General features: G+C 38.7%; 1 non-coding gene across 1 annotated transcript; it reads right to left on the bottom strand.

Annotated features, from left to right (window-relative positions):
- Positions 1–2,239: 2,239 nt before the first annotated feature.
- Positions 2,240–2,422, bottom strand: LOC115898082. Its single transcript, XR_004057834.1, has one exon. It is a non-coding gene; the product is annotated as a U2 spliceosomal RNA (small nuclear RNA).
- Positions 2,423–3,406: the final 984 nt, after the last annotated feature.

The following is a 3,406-nucleotide window of genomic DNA, read 5'->3' on the forward strand; positions in this document are numbered from 1 at the left end:
GGGATTTGACTTCTAATTTAATGCTCTCTCTCCTATACTAAGCCTGTTTCCATCTCTATTACTTCTCAAAAAATCTGTCAGATAGTTAGCAAATGTTCAACGACCTAAGGTGAGTGCGTGAGACTAATGCTCTGCTGGAAGGTGAGGGAAGCTAAATCCTCAAGTGATGCACGATGGGGTTGCTCTGTCACAAATGCTCCATGGGTGTTGTGGGCAGGCGGGAAGGAAGAGTTGAAGAAAGGGGAGAATTAAGCACATCATCAGGTAAGCCCTTCTTCTGCAATACGCTGGGAGTGAACAGTGTCTCAAACCTAAGAAGACAATTTTCCCACAATTGCCCCAGGCTTCTCAGCAGGGCAGCTGGAGAGAACAGGATAAAGAAGAATTTCTAAAATTTTTGGGAAAGGATTTGAAAGCATACCAACAAAGAGAAAAATCATAAAGAAAATCATGAACAAACTTAAAGCATAAAATTAAAAGACAAAAGGACAAAGTAGGAAGAGATATTTGCAACATAAGCAAAGTGTTAATATCTCTTTTCTAGCATTGCTGTTGTTAACAATGAGAAAACGATAAACATAAATGAAAAAAATAACAGGAGGTACAAGGATGTTAAAAGGGAGAGATACAATTTTTTCAATAAACATGAAAAATGTTATTCTCACACAGAATCAAATAAATGAAAAAATTCAAAACATTTTTGAAAAGCTATCTTTCTTCTATCAAACTACTAAAGATTAAAAATAATCAGAATAGTTGTAGTGGCTCATGCCTGTAATCCCAGCACTTTGGGAGGCCAAGGTGGGCAGATCACTTGAGACCAGGAGTTTGAGACCAGCCTGGCCAGCATAGTGAAACTCTATCTCTACTAAAAATGCAAAAATTAGCTGGGTGTGGTGGCACACACTTGTAATCCCAGCTACTCGGGAGGCTGAGGCAGGAGAATCGCTTGAACCCGGGAGGCAGAGCCTGCAGTGAGCCAAGATCGTGCCACTGCACTCCAGCCTGTGTGACAGTGAATTGAAAGAAACCTGGGTTGTTGCTAATATCACTGGGTAGGTCTTATACTGGTATAAATTTATTAGGGAGTAATTTAACAATGTTTCCTTAAAGCCTCAAAGTGGCTCTAGTTTTTGATCCAGTAACTCCGCCTCAATTCTAATGCAAAAGTAACCTAGCATGAAGTTTAAAAATGCAAAAAAAATCTAACAATTGAGGGATTGGTTAGATAAATAAGTATAACCTACATAAAGTGCAGTTTTCTTATTGAAAGAATGTACATATTAATAGTATCTATTTTGTTATTTTGTTGTGGAGTTTGAGGAAAATGTATGTAGTGCAGCGTGCATACTGAGCAGTCTATAGCCATTTCATTATTATTATTATTATTTGAGCCAGGGTCTCACTCTGTTGTGGAGGATGGAGTGCAGTGGAGTGCAGTGGCGCAATCTTAGCTCACTGCAGCCTCGATTTCCTGAGCTCAAGTGGTTGTCCCACCTCAGGCTCCTGAGTAGCTAGGACTCCAGGCGTGTGCCACCATGTCCAGCTACTTTTTGTGGAGACAAGTTCTCACTATGTTGCCCAGGCTGGTCTTGAACTCCTGGTTTCAAGCCATCCACACCTCAGCCTCCTAAAGTGCTGGAATTACAGCAGCATGACCACTGTGCCTGGCCTGTTTATGATTATGTACATTGTTCTTTAAAGGTTTTAAAGAAACTTGGGGAAGAATGTTCCAGGTGGATGGAAATACCATGAGATGCCATGTGTTTGGCAGGCTTGCTCTGGAAAGGGCAGGGTGGACTGTGTGTCTGGAGCTTGATGAGTGCAGGGGAGCAGTGGGAGATGATGATGATGAGTCTGGAGAGGTGAATGGGGTCCGATTGCATATGGCCTTTCCAACCGTGTTAATAACCTGACATCTTACATTGCTCTGTTTACTATCTGTCTTCTCCACAAAGATTAATCTCCACCAGGGCAATTATTTTGTTTTGTTCACTGTTTTACCTTAGAATCTAGAACTGCACTATTCAATATGGTAGCCACTAGTCACATGTGGCTCTGAGCATTGGAAATGTGGCTGGTTGGAATCGTGATGTAAAATATCTCAGTTAAAAAATATTTTCATGACATGTCAAAATGATTATATCTGGATATATTGGGTTAAAATATATCACAAAAATTAATTGCGCTTTTTAAAATTTCACATAATCTTTAAATTATACAAAAATTTAATTTGTTTTATATGTATTTAAAAATTCATATGTGGCTCACATAAATGTTAAAAGCACAGACATAAAAGACACATAGCCATCACTCAGGAAATGTTTGTTGAGTGAGTGAATGTGCAAATTTTTGCCTTGATTCTGTTTGACATGACCTCCCGATTTTACACTTGATCTTAGCCAAAAGGCCGAGAAGCGATGACCTCTCGATTTTAAATTTGTCTTGAAAACTATGGGATTTGTGGTTAGAAGAGAACTTTTCTCTGATTAATATCTGTCCTTGCAGCCTCTCCCAGATTCTTATTTACTCCTGACTCTCTCCTATCTGGCCCTTCTGAGCACTGAATACACGTGTGATTTGCTCTGGTTGAGGTAGAAAGTTCTGCTGTTGCCTGTAGATAGACTTGGATCTGACAAGATTGAACAACAGCTCTAGTAGTTTGTGAATTTTTGATCCACTGTCATAATCTTGGTGGACATTGTCATCAGGATTTGGGCAATGAATACATCAACACATATTTAATTTATTGGAAATGTCACAAGCCAACGTACATGTAAAGAAAATTATGACATTAAGTGCCATTCATACTGAGAAACATGTATGTGTAGGACAAAACCCTGAAGTAAAGAGGCTGGTTTTTAAAAATTGGTTTAAAAAACCTGCATCTTTCTAGGCATCTGTAATTATAGAGGGTTAAGTTTATATCTGTGCATTTACCTGTAGGGAGTTCATATGCATCTGTGTTGGCCATGTATATATTTATATAAACAACATTTTCCCAGCTAGAGAAATTTATATAAGTAAATTTTTAGAATTATAGATGGTCGTAGAAAGTATTTTCTAAGTGGATGACAGACACTGGGGCTGAATCCTGCTTCAGGCAGTAGCAAGCAAGTGAAACCGTCACTGATTGACTTTTATTAACTCTGATTTGTAAGGCTGATAGGCTCAGACTTGCAGCTGATGGACAGCTTTTTGTCACCCAGCCAAGATATGAATTCTAGAGAAATGCCAAAGAGAAGAGACAGTGTTGTTCCCTAAAACCCATTGTGCTTTGAACATTTGCTACTTTGTTTCTTCTATTTTACATACCCAAGCTGAAATGTTTTTACCAATTATTTTGTCATTCTCTATAAAACTTAGTTTAATCAGACGCTGAGTCTGATCTTTGTGCTTTAGGCTA

This window comes from Rhinopithecus roxellana, chromosome 5 (assembly GCF_007565055.1).
Source record: "Rhinopithecus roxellana isolate Shanxi Qingling chromosome 5, ASM756505v1, whole genome shotgun sequence".
Lineage (NCBI taxonomy): Eukaryota > Metazoa > Chordata > Mammalia > Primates > Cercopithecidae > Rhinopithecus > Rhinopithecus roxellana.